We start from the raw sequence: 20,270 nt of genomic DNA, 5'->3' as shown, positions 1-20,270 counted from the left end.
CAAGGATTTCCAAATAAAACAGAATGGGATCCCTGTTTTAATTGGCATGCAGAAACCTACAAAAAAACTTGAAAATTCCTAGTTTTATTGGAAGTTTCATTACAAAAGACTAAAGAAAAAATAAAGACACAGGAGGCATGTAAAGCAAGAGATCATAAGACTGTTAGGACTTCTGCTATTGCCCTCTATCTTTTGCAACCTGAACATTTAGTCTACTAATTCTCTATATGAATTGCTTTTCCACTCTGAAGAGACTGTGAGAGTATAAACAAAAGTCAAAGATTGCCACACCAACTCCAACACCCCCATATCTACCCTTGAAGGCAGGCTCTTTCAGGATTGATGGAACTCTGAAGAATTCTCTGGCAAAATGCTACCAGTTATTCCCTCAAACAGGCAGAGAGAAACTAAAATTAAAATTAATGGGAAATTTGCCATATTCTAGTACTCTTTTCTGCAAACTTATTTACTTTGGAGTCTGCAGATGGGATCCAGAGAAAATTGGCAAAAGCCAGCAAAGGATGAGAATTCTTACCAGCGTCAGCTGTCCTGGATCTCTGTAGTGTCTAGTTGAGAGAGAAAGATAAAAATTTTGCATTACTCCTTATTGATTATCAATCCTTTTGCCTCCTAGGGACAGTTATTGCCTTCTTGTTTGTCTCATTTTGTATCCTAAGAACTTGGCTTGGCTTTTTCCTGCCTGGGACACACAAGTTTTTGGTTCTTTCATATGCAGGCAGCTCAACTGTCAGGCTGGGGGCCTCAAAATATGGTTGGACAGAAATGTAGGTTGCACCCCACTTGGGGCTAGATATTGCCAAGCAGAACTGGGTGTACAAAATTCATAGCTGCAGTCCTACTGACTATTGTCAACTCTCAGGGAATAATTTTTCTTTTATTGGGCTGTCTTTGAGAATGACTCTGAATCTTGGGAAGATAGTATCTTTTGCACCCTCTTTGGGGATGCCTCTTGGCTTCCCAGGTAGTGCAGTGGTAAAGAATCTGCCTGCCAATAAAGAAAATGCCTGAGATGGAGGTTCAACCCCTGGGTCAGGAAGATCCCCTGGAGCAGGAAATGACAACTTGCTCCAGTATTCTTGCCTGGAAAATTCCACGGACAGAGGAACCTGGTGGGCCTATAGTCCATGGGGTCATAAAGAGTTGGACATGACTGAGCATGCACGTACTTGGGCCCATGAAGTCATTCAATACTCCAGGAATATTTACGGTTGTCTCAGCTGAAATCTCACAACATATTTGGAAGGATATATTTTTCTAAGTAATTCTGTGATCAGAAGTTGGCAAAATTGAAAACTAACATTCAGATCTTGATAGGAATTTTTTTAAAGGTCTTCTTTCTTAAACTAAATGAAACTCTTTAAACAAAGAGAAAGGAAAACATTTAAAAGAAAAATAGCTCTGAATCTAGCATATAGGAACCTTTTGATTTGTAAATTGAAAATCTTCTCCCTGATATAAAGATGCAAACTGATAGTAATGTTCTTCGATGGGTGGATCAGTCCCTGATATTTCTGTAGCATCTTAACTCCTGAGAAATTAAAAGCAACTGTTCTACAAATTGAGGACATCTTGTAAAACTTGTCTTACAAACTGAGTCTTTAGAATAGAATAAGTTCACCTGTCCTTTTGACCAGTCCCCAAACCTCCCCTATTGATCTCAAATATTTGTAGGAATTATAAAAATTCTAGATTTAGTAAACAAAAATCTGTCTTGTAGGAATTCACAGTCTTTCTCTGTGTCTTTGCAAATGTGAATATTCTACCCCATCTTCTCTAAGACCTGAGGGCCATTTCTTTGAAATGTAAACTTCAGGGAAGTAATTTCTCAGAAGAAAGAAATTGGGAAAGGATATTTGAAAACTGGGTGAGTGAAAAACCTTAAAAGTCTTCTCCACAAATATTATTTAAAAGTTTAAAACATCTGAGCAGATAACCTTAACTTATTCCATCTATCAGCAATATCATTTGGATTCAGCTGTTCTTTTTCAAACTATTGAGTTTTGCATTATCATACCCAATTCATGGCTAAACATTTAAAACAAATTTTTAAGATCTCTGTGTTTGTCTGTATATTTATGTATGTCTTTGCATACATACTGTAAATGTATGATTTTTTTTCTACCTTTGGATAAGTCTATGTAAAGAGCTCTGTTCAAGTTCACAAGATAATCTTCAGTAAGTTGTTGGTGTCATTAAAATATAGGCCTGTCTTTAGAGTCTTCAGCATTGAATGTAATACTTGTATTTTACTTATATTAACCAAAAGACCCTGGAGGAGGGCATGGCAACCCACTCCAGTATTCTTGCCTGGAGAATCCCAACAGAGGAGCCTGGCAGGCTATAGTTCATTGGGTTGCACATGACTGAAGCAACTTAGCACAACCAGAAGTCAAACAAGCTTATGTTTTTTCTGCTACAGAATTTGTCAGCAGGAAAGATAATTGAGGTGATGGTTAGCTGTTTAATGTCTAATGAAAATGCCATGAGTATTCTAAACATAATTATTATGTGTATGTGTGCTCAGATGTGTCCAGCTCATTGCGAACGCAAGAACTGAAGTCCCCTAGGCTCCTCTGTCTGTGGGATTTCCCAGGCAAGGATACTGGACTGGGTTACCATTTCCTATTGCAGGGGATCTTCACAATACAGGGATAGAATCCATGCCTCTTATATCTCCTGCATTGACAGGCAGATTCTTTATCACAGTATCAGCTGGGAAGCCCAAATATAATTATTAAGAAAAATAAACAGATGTAAGATAAAAGTGTATAAATGGATTTTTCAACAATAATTATTCCTTATGGTATGTGTACTTAAAAAACAGTTTCCAATATCTTTTTGGTAACTTGCATGCTTCAACTTATATTCAGATAAATTCAATGATAGATATTCATTGAATATCTAAATCATTTTCAAATACCATAAAATAATGGAACATTAATTACTGAACTTAGATTTATCAACTTCTGGCTTCCTTTTACAAAAGAACTAAAAGTATTTGGGTACATTAGTAAACACATTTGTACCACATTGAAAAATTTAGAAGAAAGAATATACTTATAGAAATTCTGAAATGTATTCATAAGATTATTAATCCGCAGAATGGTAATGTGAGAGTTTACACATTGCTTTCTTTTTAGTTTTCACTAGAAATCAAGGATTCTAAGGGTTACAGATTTTAATTAAGATAGATAAACTACTGGAAGAAATAAGGGAAACATGTCTGTGCAAGGGGATTAGGTTGTGTTTTTGGTAAGAAAAAGTGTGTGGTATGAAGATGTATTTTTTTAAAGGGGAAAAGAGAGTAACTTTTTCCTAGAGTAAAACAACTGATTTTTCCAGAAAGCAAAAGATAGAAAAAGGTAGAACATATAAACAGTTGTAGAATGTTTGTGAAAGGACATCTTGGTAAGAAATTTTATGTGTGGTCAAACTGAGCAAAATTAGAATGGATATATTTCAGGCTATGTTATTTTAATATCAAAAGTACACTGGTGCAAATTTAGTATTTGGTTTTATCTATGTTTTATTAGATTATCGGTCTGCTCTTAATTATAAATTGTAAACAAAGGTTTTCTCTAACTTTTAAGTAATCTTCCCAGAAAGCAGAGATTCTGTGTCTTATCAAAATAGTTTACTGTCTTTCATGTTGTCTTTATCAGGTCTTTGGTTACATATCAAAACTTAGTCTTCTTAATATTAAAAGAGCTAAGGCTTTTTACAATGATGTAGCATTTTATATTTGTTTTCAAAGTCTTTAAATTTTATTTTGATTAAATAGATTTTTTGTGAAACTCCCTCCAAATCAAATTCTAAGTAAAGTCTTTTGGCATTGAACTAACTGGGATTTTTCAGAGTCCTTGGAACATCTCAAATGATTTGTCCTCTCTTTTTATAAAAAGAGAAATGTTAAACTAATTAAGCTTATTTGATATGTTAAGTGACATAGCAATCACTGTCAAATAAGTGATGTTTAAACTTTTTAGGTTATATTTGTATGTTATTAATATCAGTGTTATAGAAATTGTATAAGATTTTTAAAAATCTAGTATGTCCTAGTATAATTTTATTAGCCATAATTCCAATTGTCATTTAAAATGTTGTGTGTTACAAAAAGTAACCAACATTCTTTGTCAATTTCAGTATAATTAACTCTCATCAGATCTTTAACCATAAACTTTAAATCTTTTGTCATTTATAAATACTTATTGTCTCATTCTAATGTTTTTGCAAAAGTAAGAGTCATGGAAAGGAACTTACCAGTGTCTTGACACTGACATTGCTGCCAAATTCAATTCAGTTCAGTTCAGTTCAGTCATTCCGTCATGTCCGACTCTCTGTGACTCCATGGACTGCAGCACACCAGGCCTCCCTGTGCTTCACCAATCCCAGAACTTGCTCAAACTCATGTCCGTTGAGTCGGTGATGCCATCCAACCAGCTCATCCTCTGTCCTCTTCTCCTGCCTTCAATCTTTCCCAGCATCAGGGTCTTTTCTAATGAGCCGGCTCTTAGCATCAGGTGGCCAAAGTATTGGAGTTTCAGCTTCAGCCTCTGTCCTTCAAATGAATATTCAGGGTTGATTTCCTTTAGGATTGACTGGTTTGATCTCCTTGCTGTCCAAGGAAATTTCGAGTCTTCTGCAACACCACAGTTCCAAAGCATCCATTCTTCAGCACTCAGCTTTCTTTATGGTAGCACTCTCACATCCATACATGACTACTGGAAAAACCATAGCTTTGACTATACAGACCTCTGTTGACAAAGAAATGTCTCTGCTTTTATATATGCTGTCTAGGCTAGGTCTAGGAAGACACAGCCTTGTCCCTAGGACGTTTGTCGGCATAGCAATGTCTCAGACTTTCAGCACACTCTCTAGGTTTGTATTTTTTTCTTCCCTTGTGGTTCAGCTGGTAAAGAATCCTCTTGCAATGTGGGAGAGCTGGTTTTGATCCCCAGGTTGAAAAGATCCCCTGGAGAAGGGAAAGGCTACCCACTCCAGTATTCTGGCCTGGAGAATTCCATCAACTGTATAGTCTATGTGTTTGCAAAAAGCTGGACATGACTGAGCGACTATCAGGTCATGTCACTTCACTTCACTTCACTTCACTTCACTTCACTTCACTTCACTTCACTTCACTTCACTTCACTTCACTTCCTGGCAGGAAGCAATTGTGTTCTGATTTCATGGCTGCAATCACCATCTGCAATGATTCTGGAGCCCAAGAAGAGGAAATTTGTTACTACTTTCACATTTTCCCTATTTACCATGAAGTAATGGAGCCAGATGCCATGATCTTAGTTTTTTTAATAGTTAACCTTAAGTGGGCTTTTTCACTCTCCTCCTTCACCCTCATCAAGAGGCTCATTAGTTCCTCTTCACTTTCTCCCTTTAGAGTGGTACAATCCACATATCTGAGGTTGTTGATGTTTCTCCTACTTATCTTGATTCCAGCTTGTAACTATTCCAGCCTGGCATTTCTGATGATGTTCTCAGCATATAGGTTAAACAAACAGGTGACAGCAGATAGCCTTATCCTACTTCTTTCTTAGTCTTGAACCAATCAGTTGTTCTGTACAGCATTCTAACTGTTGCTTCTTGACCCGCATACAGGTTTCTCATGGGACAGGTAAGATGGTCTGGTATCCTCATCTGTTTAAGAGCTTTCCACAGTTTGTCATGATCTATAGAGTCAAAGGCTTTAGTGTAGTCGATGAAACAGAGAGATGTTTTTTCTGAAATTCCCTTGTTTTCTCTGTAATCCAGCAAATGTTGGCAATTTGATCTCTAGTTCCTCTTCCTTTTCTAAACCCAGTTTGGACATCTGGAAGTTTTTGGTTTACATAATTCTTTACCTATGCTGCTGCTACTGTCACTTCAGTAATGTCTGACTCTATGTGATCCCATAGGGGATGTAGGTAATTCCCTCCCATGAGAAAAAATAAGCAACCGACCCTCAAATCAGCCCATTTCCCCATCTGCCTCTTTACTTTCAAACTTGAATTTACCTTCTACATCATACCTCGTACTTCAGTCACATTGATGTACTGAAACTATTCTCATGGAACCCATAGCTGTTCAATTGCCACAGTTACTAGTATTTTCCAGCTCTTCCCATCCCCTTTAGCATTTGACCTTTCTATGACTCCTACCTCACTGTCAGAACATCCCTCTTCATTGACTCCCTTGAGCCATAATTCTAACCTTCCTGCCTCTTTTGTGGACCCTTTTTCCTTGACCCCTAATTTGAAACCCATCTCCTGAGCTATTTCATCTGCATTCTCCATATAGATCTTTTTCTTATATTGTCTTTCTGATTTCCAGCTCTTAGAATATCTTTCCTGACATAGCTGACTTGGAATTTCCTCAGAATCTGAGACACTAGCACTTGTGAGATCCAAAAAAGTTCAAATGGGAGAAAGGTTTTAGAAAATTTTTACACTTTACAATTTCCAAAGCCCAAGAATATGTCCCTGCCTGAAACAGCATTAGGTAAGCTTGTCTACATTTTCCAGTCCCTGAGGCTTGAGAACATGGCACCAAAAAGAAAAACAGCATGCATACAATATCATATTCATCTTAACTGTGGATAAACTGCTCTCCAAAATCATAGATCTCACCTCTCACAGTGGTGAAAGCTCACTTCTTCCAGCAGTGTTTTTTTGTGTTTATTCCAGAGAAACACTGGGCAGCCTATTAGAAAGCCATTTGGATTTCACATGAAGCTGTGTATCTTTTGTAACTCAAGGAAGAATTCTACTGAAGAAATCAGAAGGGTCTCATTTCTTGCATCCTGCTGGCCAGAGAGAAGGAGAGATGGATTAACTAACTCATGCAGATTGGATGTCCTTTCAGCGATGATTACAGATGTTTTCTAATCACCCTTCTGAGGAAGTTTCACAATACTGCTTACAATGAGACAAGAAAATTTGCAATCTCTTTTCTTCCATAAGGGAATGATATAGGTGGCCAGTGTGCTACAAAATAAGACATCGTTTCTTCTTTTCTAGAATGATCCACAGTCATAAAATAATTTGAAAGACTCTCAGCTAAGTGCTGCAGAATTAGCCAACTTGTGCTCCACAACCAACCAGCAAGATGAACAAATACATTTTTATATTTGAAGGAGGATGCAGAATGGAACCCATCTGTGACTCCTTGCTGGCCATTACTCAAGTTGAATCATTTAGTTGAGGTGTAGCCAGGGAGGAGGTAAAGGGAAGAAAAGTAAGTGATGGAGAACAGGCATTACTCTTCTTGCTACTGTCAGAAGAAGCACAAATAAAAATGGTAGTATAGTTTTCTTTTAGTGAAACTAACCCCATTATTGTCGAAGCAAGGTGTTTATGGTACAAAGCCTATTACTAAAGACATCACATTCTGCCCTCCTCAAAAGCTGAAACACAGGGAAATCTCAAAACTATAGAAACATAAGTTCTCTAGTTAAATGTTTTGTTTTGTTTTCATTTTTCTAATTCCAATAAACATAGGCAGGACTGATCTTCAAAGCTTCCTATGTTAGTCTGTCTGGGATGCTATAAGAAAGTATAAAAAACTGAAGGGCTTATAAACAAAACAATAGAATTTTATTTCTCACAGTTCTGGAGGCTAGAAATTCCAAGACCATTCAGTGTCTGGTGAGGTCCATTTCCTGTTTCATAGACAGCTGTCTTTTCACTGTAACTTTACTTGATGGAAGGAGCTAAGGAATTCTGTGAGGTCTCTTACAAGAGCACTAATCCCATTCATGAGGTCTATACCCTCATTACCCAAGTACCTCCCAGAGGCTGCATCTCCTAATTCTGTCTCTGTGGGCATTTTAGGATTTCAGCAAATGAATTTTTAGGGGACACAAACATTCAGTCCATAACACTTCAAATAATAAACCCTGGAGCACTGGACAATGATCCTGTTCTTACAAATGAAGCTAAAATCTCAGCCCTGATCCATAGAAAAATAACGGACCAACTTAGAGGTCTGACTTTCACTATGCAATCTGGAATGGGAGAATTCTGCCTGACTGTATTCTCAGCCTGTGGGGGGGAAAAAGGTTGACATCAACCCATTGGTCCATGTTCAATAATGACTTCCCTCTTTTGTATTGGGTTACACAATGTAATGGGTAATAATTATAACTTCCCCAAAATGCACCCAACAGTGGTCTAAGCATGCTTAAGCCCTCCTCAACAACCACATCTCTAGGCTAACAGGTATTTCTGAAATGTGGAATTGAGTTCTGTGGCTACATTTTGTCCAGCTGTTCTAATCATGAATCCACAAGTATCACACCCATGCACAAATACATACTTCCTTTTAGAGGAAACTAAACTAGTGTTCATTCAAGGAAATGTTTTGCTTTGTTTCTCTGATTTCAGCATCATATTTGAAACAATTCAAACAACAATAACAACTAGGAACCTCAGATATTTTCAGATTAAGTTGATCCAGTTCTGTTCTTTAAAGTTCAAAAATGTTATTTACAGAAAGTCATAAATATCTTATAATTTCAGGAAAAGGAAGGAATCACCCCACCCCAGAAGATCTTGTAACTGAGTCATTCTACAACAGTTGGAATTAGCCAAGGTATGCCTGTTTCTCCTCTGTTCTCTTTATATTACTTTTGCCCCTCAAATTCATGCATCAATTATGTCTACCTCTTTGATATAGCTATAAAATATTTTAAAATCTAGATGTACTACCACTGATTATTTTTTTTTATTTTTTTAAATTTTAAAATCTTTTATTTTGAACAAATATATTTGCTCTCTTTCTTCCTTAAAAATGAATGACATTAAAAAATATACAATTTTCATTAAAATTATATAGAACAGAGTTTCAAAAAAGGAAAAAAAGAAATAAATAGCATTGCATATATATATGCTAGGCAATTTTACAAATAGTAATAATTTTTAAATGGGAAAATGATTCCAGTGCTGGGATGTATGACTCAAGAATGGTCAAGTATAATAGTATATCCTTACCTAAATTAACAGGAGAGAACATTTAATGTCTCAAGGTTTATTTCTATTCCTTTAACCATTCCTCCCTGTATTACAGTATATCTAAATTAAACATAAATTGGTTGCTGTCAAAATTCCAGGTTTAAAAAAAAAATCTATTACATAATGACTTTGAACTTGAACTAGATAATCCACAATTATTTACCATGATTTCTGAACTCAATGAATACACCCTGAGAACATTAAGAGTTTCAGCACTGAGGCTATTTTTACATGAGCCTGGTTGGTTGATTTTGTTTTCTTTGGTTTTGTTTTTCACTAAGAAGATACAGGACAGTGGTTATTAACATTTTTAGACTTAATGTACAAAACTCTCATGTAGGTTGAATGTAGTTGCTATTTCATGTTGGCAAACCTGACAGGTTTTCATAATAATATAGTCCATTAAAATCCCTCATTTGACTAAACATGGGCAAGTGGCAAACCAGCTGGTTATGCAATAATCCAGATGAGCTTAAAAGTTCTGGAGAAGAGATGAGTTGCTAAATGTTGTGATTGAATCAAGATTTTCTTGTCAAACATATTAGCTGAATATGGAAGCAGGTCAGCAGTTAGACTGCTCTGTCCATTTCCAAGCACTGGAAATAGCCTTAGGGAGTCAAGAATCCCATATTTTAAACATAGATTGAAAGGAAATTCTAAGAAAAGAAATAAGCCTTCCACAATTGCATGACTTAAAATAGTAAAAACAAACAAATAACCTGTTGTTCAAGCTGTTTTGGCAACAGTTTTCTCATAGGATAATTGTCAATCCTAGGAGAAATGAATGGTGTGGAAACCAAATGTGTTTGTGAGAATGTCCAATACAGTCACTGATGATTGAAAGTATTATCATGTTCCCATTGGCATTTGCCACCTATAAAGTGAAAAATGACCCTTGTAATGATCATTTCTACAGTGACCTTATAACAATTGAGATGGTACATGACTTGTGAAATTTAAAATATGATTCACTTATTTTCAGCACAGATATGTTATTCTATGTTAATTCTCTTTGACAGTGTTCTTCCTTTTGATGAAAATTTTATTCACCACAGAGGTACCATGTATGTCTTTAAGATTTACTGTTTCCTCTAGAACATACACAAGATGATTTTATTCATGTAGCAAACTAAAAACTAATAATAACTGCATGTTTTGTGGCTACTAGAAGATGACAGACCTACTGAGCACAAAATTTACCCAGAAAGAGTAAACTGTGTCTGCCTTCTGTTTGAAGTGTCTTACCAGTCTTTATACTAAACTGGCATACCCTGTCTCTGATTAACTTTATATTTTCTTCAGTACATTTAACATCAAGGTATATTTGGTTTCTTCATGTGAAAAGGGGAGTTACAGTGCTCAGATTCAGTTGATCCCTATCTTTATAAATACTACGGCAAAAAAAGTTTTAATTCGCAGATATTTCAGAGGGCTTTGATATATACATATTTTCATTTTCTACCCCTTGCAGACTTTTTGGTAAGTGTATGTTTCATTGCTCAAACTTTACATTTTTAAAGCTATAGATTGAAAGTCCAGACTATCCACTATTTTTTAATCTTTGTTGGTTGAATTGTGCATCTCTCCACCCACTTCCAAATTGATATGTTGCAGTCCTCACTCTCAGTACCTTAGAATATGACTTTATGTGGAGATAGGATCTCTAACTAGAGATAATCAAATTAAAGTAAGATCATTATGGTGGGCCCTGATACAATATGAGTGGTGACCTTATAAAATAAGCAAATTTAGAGATAGACACACAAACAGGAAGAGAGCCATATGAATTTGAAGGCAGAGATGGGTGATGCTTCTACACTACAAAGATCACCCATAATCCCATGGAATCACTTCTTTTCTTGGCCTTCAAAAAGAGCTAAACCTGCTTGTTATGGAGTCAGCACATACTTCTCACCACACCACAGGCCAATAAATTGAGAGATGAGTTACTGGGCAAGAAATAGTGATTTTATTTGGAAAGCCAGTAGATGAGAATATGGTAGACTAGTGCCCCAAAGAAACCACGTTATCCAAGTTAGAATACAGATTTCTTTTATACTAAAAGGGAAGGGGGTGTGATTGGTTGTTGCAAATTTCCTGGTCCCAGAGTCCTTTAAGTTTTTCTTTATATGCGTGGTAAAGTGTTATACCTTAAAGGTGAAGCCTTGAGAATGGGCTATCCTGTACATTTTAAGCTATTAGGCAACAGTCTTCTACAAAGGTGGAGTGTCAGTCAAGCCTGTGCATGACTAAGCACAGGCAACAGAGCATAGGAGTTAGAGCTAAAGACATAGATCCAATATGAAGTCAAGTTTGTTCTCTGTTACTTTTGATAATTTGATTTGGGACTTCTAGACTACAAAACAGTGAAATAATAAATTTCTGTTTGTTTAAGCCACTATGTTTATGGTACTTTGTTGACAGAGCTCTAGAAAACTAACATAAAGTAAATACAGAGCTGAAAAAAGAAAATAGAAATGGACTAATTCTGTTGTTAATCTTCTTTTAACATAACCGCTTGTTCTCACCAAGAATTTTCTAATTGATTCAAGTAAAAAAATTACTGATTTGGGTTACTTCTAATTTTGCTTAACATTACTTTCCACAGTGACTCAGGGGTGGGGGCAGGGATAACTCCTCTCTGGCCCCTTGTTGACACATTCACTAACTAGAGCATTTGATGATTAACACCACTCATCAGGTCACCTCCTTCCTGCTCATGTATCATAAAGGTTTCCTGCAGCTCCCAGCAGTGTCATACTAATTCAGTGCCCTAGCAAAATTAACAGCAGGAAACAAGCCTTTTGTAATTTTCTTCCTTTATAAATGGCATTGTTCATTCAGTAAAGGATAGTAGTTCCAGCTGTAATTGTTTCTGCACTGAAAAGTTACTTTCTTTCCATCAGTCTTAAAAATCAATCAAAATGAATGCACATATAATTAATCAGGCTACCGAGAAAGGAAACATTCCTTTTACTTTGATACTCCTGTTTTCATCTCTCCAAGTGTGTCTTATTGTGCAGGCATTTTTTAAGGAAGCAGTCAATACATGTAATGTGTCTTGAAGTTGCCACTGGAGAAAGTGGAACTATAGATGGAGCATGGGTGAGAGTATGTGAATTTTTTTATCTCAAAAAATGATTTTTTTCTCAATAGGACACTTAATTTTTAATATCATTTCAATGTGGAATTTGGGACTTTGTGCTTTTTGTAAGTTTTTGCCTCTTTGAATAAACACCAAAGAACATGACTGATAGAATGCATGGACAGAGTCGACAAGTTTTGTAAGAAATCACTAAACTGTCTTCCAAAATGGCTGTAACATTTTGCATTCCCACCCATTTTCATCCTCAAGAATGAATGAGAGTTTCTGTTGCTACACATGCTAGCCAGGATTTGGTGTCAATTTTCTGGATTTGGCCATTCTAATAGATGCTTGGTGATATATATTTCCATCTTAATTTGCGTTTCCCTGATGATGTACGATGTGGCATGTCTTTTCACTTGCTTTTTTGTCATCTTTACATTTTCTTTGGTGAGGTGTCTGTTAGGTTCTTTGATCCATTTTAAATCAGGTTTCTGTTTTCTTGTTAATGAGTTTTAGGATAATAATCTTTATCAAATATGTCTTTTACAAATATTTTCTACCAGTAAAATGGCTTATTTTCTCATTCTCTTGACATTATCTTTCACGGAGCAAAGAGATTTGTTTGTTTTGTTTTTTTTATAAAATCCAATTTATCAATTATTTCTTTCATAGATTTTTGTGTTTGGTATATTGTATTTAAAAAGTCATTGCTACACTCAAGGTCATCTAGATTTCTTTCTATTATCTTCCAGGAGTTTCACAGTTTTGTCTTCTTCATTTAGCTGTAGGTCCATTTTGAGTTAATTTTTGTGACGAGTATACATTCTCAGTCCAGAGTCTTTGCTTTCTTTTTTTTTTTTTTTGGTCACATGGATGTTGAGTTATTCCAGCACTATTTGTATAAGAGGCTGACTATCTTTGCTTCATTGTATTGCCTTTGCTCCTTAGATTGCATTTATGGAGGTCTATTTCTGGGCTTTCTACTCTGCTTAATATGTCTATTCTTTTGCCAGTATGACACTTTCTTGATTACTATAGTTATATATTAAAATCCAAAATCAAATAGCATCAGTTCTACAACTTCAATCTTCTTAATGTACTTTATCCTCACCATTTCAGACTTTCTACATAGAATCCCCTGAATGGAATGGGTAGGAATTTTCTATTTTTCCCCCAAGTGGGCACGGTAGAAGAAAGGAAACTATTTAAATAAAATTGTATTTAGTAACACATTTCTCTTAAAAAGGTAGACCATATGCCTTTTGCCTCTCCTTATGAATTTTAGAATCAGTTTATTGATATTCATAAATTAACTTGTTGGGATTTTGATTGGGATTGCATAGTTTAACTTGCTTTTGTGCTAAAAAAATCAATTAATAAAGGCAATATTATACAGATGACCCTTGAACAAGACAGATTTGAACTGTGCAAATGTACTTATATGAGAATTTTTTCAATACTACAGTAGTACACAATATGAGATTGGTTTAATTCACAGACAAAGAACTATAGACATGGACAGCCAACTGCAAATTATGCTCAGATTTTCTGTTGCACAGATGGTTGATGCCTGTAACACCTGCATTGTTCAAGGGTCAACTGTACTAGGAAAATCTCTAAAAGAGTAAGTGCTGTAAGTTAAATCTGACTGCTGAGTTGAGAAGAAATGAAAGAATTGCTCTAAGACATTAAATTCTGTTTTCCATAGAATGTCATCTAAAATTAGAAAAATACAACTACATTCCACAACTATTTGGTGAATGTCAACTGAAGAACTTCAATACATGGAGACTGATCAGCATTAGTATAGCATTAGTATTATAATATGCTGATTAATTTAGGTTATGCATTGTTATTTACTATTACTAAAGGAATATTAGGTTCTGAAAATTGATTTTATCTACTAAGTTAAGAGAAATGATGGCTCATTCATTTAAAATATGGAAGTAAACATTTTTTCAATTGTCTGTATTCAATTTTTCAAGTGTGCTCAAACTTGACATATATATTTAAATGGTAACTTCTTGTCCATGTATAGTATTCTGTAAAGAAGGCTATTTACTTCATCAAGGCAATAATTTAAGTACTAATGTGTTTAAACTCTAATGGCCAAATATACCAAAAAGAAAAAAAAAACCTACAAAAGTAGCAAACACACTTTTTAGACTGAATAAAATGTCTTGTTATTAATATTATTCTTACTCTGTTTTGTACCTGAGTTCAGCAAAATAACATGAATGAGGTTCTAGCTGAGATTGTTTATTCAAGCAAAAACAGAATTAGAAAGGGTGGTGACACATGCATCATTGCCACTGTTGGAAACAGCTTTGAAAATTCAGTCTCAGTTGAGTGTATTAAACTCTATGAATGACTGGGCAGGCAAAATTATAGTCCACTTGGATAATTATAGTTCACAGTCATATCTACTGGGATCTGCATAAATCAGGGTATTGTTTGCCACAAAGTGTATTTATCCTTGTCAAATTATTGTAATTGGACATTTACAAAGGACCATTTCTATTCATAAACATGACTTTTAAAATGAATATTTATAAAGCACTTGTTAAAGAAAATAAATTTACTCAGGTAATTTTGAACTGTGATTTTACAGCATATAATAAAAAAATCATTTTTTACTAAGGAAACCTCTCTACTGTCTGCTGATGACAAAACTCAAAATTAGATAGAGATAGATAGGATCCTTTCAGCAGTTCTGGGGCAAAGTATTCCATAGTCTCTCTGTGCCAACAACAACAACAACAAAAAGCCCTCATAAATTTAAATTCTAAGGGGCTAATTTTGTTGAAGAAATACCACTAAGACAATATCCATTGGCACATGGATGCACACCCCATACTTATACAACTTATATAAAATCTGACAGATAATTCTACCCATATTGTATAACTTTCAGAAAGATTGAATAATAATTTATTACAAAATTTATCAGGAATTACGACACTAGATAAGTTTTTTAGACTACCACATATTACACTTTGGAAACCTCATTTTTTGAATTGGAATTCTTTCTTCATGTTATTCAGTATTTCTTTCTTTATTAGTCAAATTAACATTACAAAACAGATCCTTTTCATAGAGTCTTTGGCTGTTAAGGGTATTACTTGTTTTGGAATATAAATAGCCCATATGAGGACCCAATTCCTTATGTCTTTGACTAGCTGTCTATACTCTGAGGCTACTTCTGTTAATCTGATGATTGTTCTTTATATCATGGACACCATTACTGGGAAATGCACTCATTTATTATTAGGACATGGACCACAAAATTTTCTGATTCTATTGAGTTTGGCTGGGTCACCAGAAACTAAAACATCCCCCATAAAAATAAGCCTTTGACAAGGAAGTTTTTGTGGCCTGTTTATTCATGCTTCCTTCCCAACATGCGGTTGGCTTCATTCCCCTTGATTATCTAAGATTGACCGTCTCCTCCAGGTAACTCAGAACTATGCCAATGTAGCAGCTGGTGGAGATGGAACAAGGGCATCAAAGGCAAGTCATGTGAGTCAGAAGAATATACTGTCCTTTGAGTTCTATGTATAACCAGTTTATCCTTATTGGCAAAACTTCCTCTTCCACGCAACTTTACTCAAGTTGGTCTAGTTTTGTTGTTGAGAAATGTATTTTCTCCTGCATGTACAACAAAGCTATACATCTTCAGGAGGAAAGACAGTTTTGAATTTCCTTTAGAGACTGGAATGTCACCCTAACACTCTGCTTAAATTGTTTGTTGTTTCCTGATAAGAGCATATGCTATCACAGTTGTAATTAGCATCTACTGTGTTTTCTTAGAACATCTTTCCCTTTTGTCTTTGCTTAATTTATTTTCATTATTCATGATTCAGTTAAACTAATATATTATCTTTAAATCTTTTTCTCTCACAGTCTTCATCAGATAATCTTCCCTGAAACTTTGCATATTAGTGTCCAAATGTTTTATAACTCTATTCCCAACTTAACTGTGGAATCCTGTGTCCAGAAACCTGGGTTATTTAATGCTGAATTCTCAGTGCCTACATCTAGTCAATGCATTTTCAGTATGTGAAGAGATTATGGTAGCTCTTATGAAAGCCTTGATCCCTGAGAAAAACATCCCACCTATTCTAAAACTTGAGTACAGTTCCTATGTTGTATTAAAATTATGATAATTAATCTATATCTGAAAGAGAAGCACTTGATTCAGAAATAGGACATATGGGCAGAGGACTAGAAGGGAAACTTAGATTATGTGGTCTATCTGAGCAAAACCTTCCAGTTTCCCATATTTCAATCTAAAGTTATATACACACATTCCTGTACTCTCTCTTGTATTGTAAGGTATCAAAGCCCTACTACCATTTTTATCAAATTCTCTTTTTTCAGTTATTATAAATGTGATTAACATTCTGCCAACCAGATATATTTATTTATGTGATATTTTGAGATAAAAAATAATAAAAAAAAATATTGCTTTCTTTAGCAGTGGTAGTACACAAACACATGACTTCACAGACATGATATTTTGCAGCAATTTCTAGATCTTTCCCCGGTAAATGCCCTGGGATAGCATAACAATGACAACAATATGTTGTCAAAGAATGTGGCTTTTACAGAAGCAATGCAAACATTGAGGGGAAAAATAATTCATATCCAAGAGGTTTATTTTTATGAGGACTAATCTCTGGCCTCTCCATATTGAAAAGAATCACCTATAATTATCCTGCCACTGGGTGACTGGCTGGTTTCCTTGGACATAAAGCCCTGTTCGTGAGTCAGTGTTGACCTTTGTTGTTGACTGGTAGACACTCGGTAGCAGTGGTGGTGGCAGGTGAACAGAGGAAAAGTTCATGTTTAAAGCCTACATATAAGCTCCACCCGAACTGTCTTGGCCACACTGAATACAAGCCAACTGAGCGAACACCAGGGTGACAAAGACTTTTATCAATGAATTCAGGCACTGTCAGCTTGGAAAACTCAAATTTTCATTTTGGATTTACTTCTCAGCACTGTTGTTAAAACACTGTGTCATTTAGTATCTGGCAAAATGTCCAACCCAGTGTTGTTTAACCGTGGATTCAAAGAGGCATAGGTCTGAATCTCGGGAGATTCTCTCTTTGGGGATGCCATTTAATAGTCCATGGAAAACTATAAGAACTTATTAAAGACAGTGATCAACGAAGTCTCTGACCCCTTCATTACTGAAGATTTAAATACTGACAGCTAAACACTGGGCGAGAGCAAAGAAACAAGGAATGGTCAGTGGAAGGAGAAAATTAGAAACACAAACTACTACTGTGTGATCCATCATGGAAAAGAGCACTTAAACAAATATGTATATTTCTAGTTCTTATTTGCTTTATTATGTATATCTTTGTCTATATAAGTCAACTTCACTCTTCTAATTATCATAAGGTATTAATGGTTCATATAAATTAGTTTTTAGGAGCTAAATATATCAAAGATAGTTTGCAACTGAATTTAAGGAATAATTACTGTCACTCGATGGATTTCCCTTGTGGTTCAGCTGGTAAGAATCAACCTGTAATGTGGAACAGCTGGGTTCAATTACTGGGTTGGGAAGATCCTCCGGAGAAGGGAAAGGCTACCCACTCCAGCATTCTGGCCTGGAAAATTCCATGGACTGTATAGTCATGGGATGGCAAAGGGTCAGATATGACTGAGCGACTTTCACTTCACTTCAGGGATGGATTTGGTAATTGATGGTACTTCGCATGCCTATTTGAGGAGCAGAGATTTGGGACATCTTTGTATGAAGAATGGTCATTATTATATTGAAAGAATATTATAAAGAATCACGTTGTATTTAGCATTGCTGCAGGGTGAAATTTTAAATATTAGCCAAACTGGTATGTATTCTGCTACCTATTATTTCTTCGGGTGCCCAGTATTTGTTCTCAAGCTCTGTGCACTTCTTTCTATTACAGGAGATAAAAGCAGGTAAATAGATTTTTCAGACTCCCTTATATTCTAGTTTCTGTTTAATTCTATATTTTGATTTGAATTTAAAGATGGGCTACAGTCCTATTATTATCTAACATATGCTGTATTTCACTTACATATGTTCAGTCTCCCGCACTAGGATGGCATTTGTACAAGAGCAAGGATGGTTTTTCAGAATATTTCACCATTAGACTTTCAGTGCCTACAGCAATATCTGGCTCATATTAGAAGCTCAATAATATTTGCTAATTGAATGATTAATAAATGAATGAACATTAAAGCTAAAAGGTACTATAAGAAAGGCAATGATTTTTTTTTTTTTTGTCAATTTGCACACTGAAATGTTTTAAATAGACAAGGATCATCTCAATCTTTTGGCTGCTAGCACACACTGAGACATGGGCATGGCTAATTTTTCAGCCCATAGATTTATAAGAATATTCACATTATATCAAGATATACAGCATTCAAAAATAAAAGTACAAAAAAGAAAAGGAACACTGAGATCTCAGGTGAATCTGAAAATAAAATCTCTTAAATATGTGAAAGAAACAGTAAGGAAATGAAGCATATGAATAGAAAAATGGCCATTGATTACATCATTGAATGAAATTATTGATTATACAGGTTAAATGAAATGTCTAGTATCTATAGTAAAGAAAAATGGTAGTGTAATTCATTGCCTGCAATTTTCTTATCCTAAACATTGGATGTTATTTTACTTTGTCCCACCTACATCAAAGATGCTCCCAAACTACTGGTGTTTATGTCTGTTTCTCCAAAGGAATTATCAGCCACTGGAGGGCACAGTCCATGTATTGTGGCCTCTCTATATTTCTCTGAATATAACATAGCTCTTCTTGCAGAAGAGGAAAAGTACATTTTATTGAATCAAATTGAAAGGAAACATTTGATGTGGCTGAATAGCTAGCTAGAAACCCTCTGTACTTACAGAGTTCAATTTCATATATGCTAATAGCACATTGACTAAGGCTATATAAATCTAGCACAAACTTAAGCAAAAGTAAAATCTTTCAATACAAAATCATAATTAATAGGTTGATAAATGGATTCTACCCTACAAAGGATATTTAATGCTAGTCGGTATTCTCTTTAAACCGAGCACATACTTGCAAAATAAACATCAAAATAATTTCTTTTAAATAATTTAAATAATTTTCAATAATTTAAATCTTGCATTGTTAATCATTTGAAAATTCCAATATATCAAAGTGAATATGTACCATTTTAACAAAAATTAATCCCCAAACTGCCACCTAAACTTTATATAACTTCTTTATTTGGCCTTGAGAAAGGAAAGAATTATACACACATCTAATCTTATTATTCAGCTTTTGACCTTATTTCATTTTTTATTTTATGTTTATAATGAATCTCTTTTAATGTAGATTAGTCTCTTTTCCCCTGTAGTGGCTCATTGAACTGATAGTTTTGACATTTCTTCCTCAAAAATATGCATAAAGTGTCATCATAAAATCTAATTTACAACTGTCCTACATTTCAATACAACTGTTTCTATACACTCAATTTAGTTATACCACTTGTTAAATAAATTTGCATGTCATATGTGAGATTTTTGATGATGAAATGTATTCTATGAGAGACTCAGTTGTTAAAGTGTTATGTTCATCAACTTTAGATTTCAAAAGCAAAAATCAACATCCTCTTTCACTTCATTTTTTATGAAGAACAATTTTTGAACAATGATTGTTAGATAGCAAGGATTATACTCCTCATTTCAGGAAAAAAAAAGCGCTAGTAAAATGGTGTGTTTTCAGTATTAAGACTAAATGTTGTTTATGTTTAGAAATGAACTCTGAATATTATCTCTCTCAAATGCATACAGTAGATACCTGTAATGCTAAAATGCCAGATATTATTAAATCATCATCAATTTTATTAAATGGCACAAATTTCACTTAAAATATCCTACCACTTGGAAAATCTATTACCAAGAGGTTTGAAATGACTGTTGTATGATTTAGTAAACTGTGCGTTAGTTACTTATGATATATTAGAAGTACCACCAAAGTTCTGGACATTCTAGAAAGACAGAGAAAAAAGAATGCATGCCTGGGAGCAGAACTGGCTTCTAACAATGGATCTACTGATTTAAAATTGTGAAGGTCTCATTTACTTACCTGCAAAATGTAGTGTATAACATTTTTCACTTGGTTCTG

This window comes from Capra hircus, chromosome 17, assembly GCF_001704415.2.
Source record: "Capra hircus breed San Clemente chromosome 17, ASM170441v1, whole genome shotgun sequence".
Lineage (NCBI taxonomy): Eukaryota > Metazoa > Chordata > Mammalia > Artiodactyla > Bovidae > Capra > Capra hircus.
The sequence above is the reverse complement of the archived record's forward strand: the minus strand, read 5'-3'. Positions refer to the sequence as shown.